The following is a 1,014-nucleotide window of genomic DNA, read 5'->3' as shown; positions in this document are numbered from 1 at the left end:
AATGAGTGATGAACACTTCGGTTTGCGAAAGAAAAAGCAGCTTTCGAAACTTTCTTTTTTACCTTTCCTGTCTATAACCAACAACCGCGTCTCCAATCACCACAGTTGATGTGCAGTCCCCAAAATAAGTCGGACTATTTCATGCGGCTTGTTATAAATATATTTATTGTGAACGCTTGGCTTTTAGCGAAGAGTTGGGTCTTGGCGGTTTGATTCGGTTTTTAAGAGAAAAGTCATCCGATCCAATTGTTTAACTTAACTGCGATTCGGTTTGGTTCGGTTTTTTATTAAAATCATTCGAACCAAACCAAACCAATTAAAATCGGTTTGGTTTGGTTCAGTTTGTTCGGTTTTTTAATCAATTAAAAAAAATATTACCATACTATTTCACAAAGTCATAACATTGAAATCAACAAACACAAATACTCAATAGCTAACAAAGTCTTGGTATAATGAAATTTAATGACAAAAAGAATTCAAATATAATAATTAAAAAAGTTTAAAAGTTCAATAGTCAACACAACTGAAAATAAAAATAAATTTTCCATTAAAAGATAGCCAAGTTATGGTGTCTTCTCCAACAAAATAGCTAAACTTCTCAACACAAACCAATCTGAAATAAAAAAGCAGTTACATAACAACAACAACAACAACAACAACAACAACAACAACAACAACAACAACAACAACAACAACAACAATAATAATAATAATAATATAACACTAGTAGAAAAATATTCTAATCTAGTTATACATTCTAATAATAAAGAGAACAATTCATACCATGATACATGTGCCCGAATCAATGGATCAACTAAAAGTTTAAGAGCATATAAGTCATGCTAACTACACATAACTTAGCAAGAATATTCAGTAAATAAATATTTATTTCTCTATTCATAATTCTTAGTTGGTACTTTTGGCCAATGAAAAAGGTGAATCTTGAATCATATCAGTTATTAGAACCTTCTATGCAACAATAAAAACAAGACTGCAATTAGATCCATCAATCCA

The sequence above is a fragment of the Arachis duranensis genome, chromosome 4 (genome assembly GCF_000817695.3).
Source record: "Arachis duranensis cultivar V14167 chromosome 4, aradu.V14167.gnm2.J7QH, whole genome shotgun sequence".
Taxonomy (NCBI): Eukaryota; Viridiplantae; Streptophyta; class Magnoliopsida; order Fabales; family Fabaceae; genus Arachis; species Arachis duranensis.
This window is presented reverse-complemented; position numbering follows the sequence as displayed.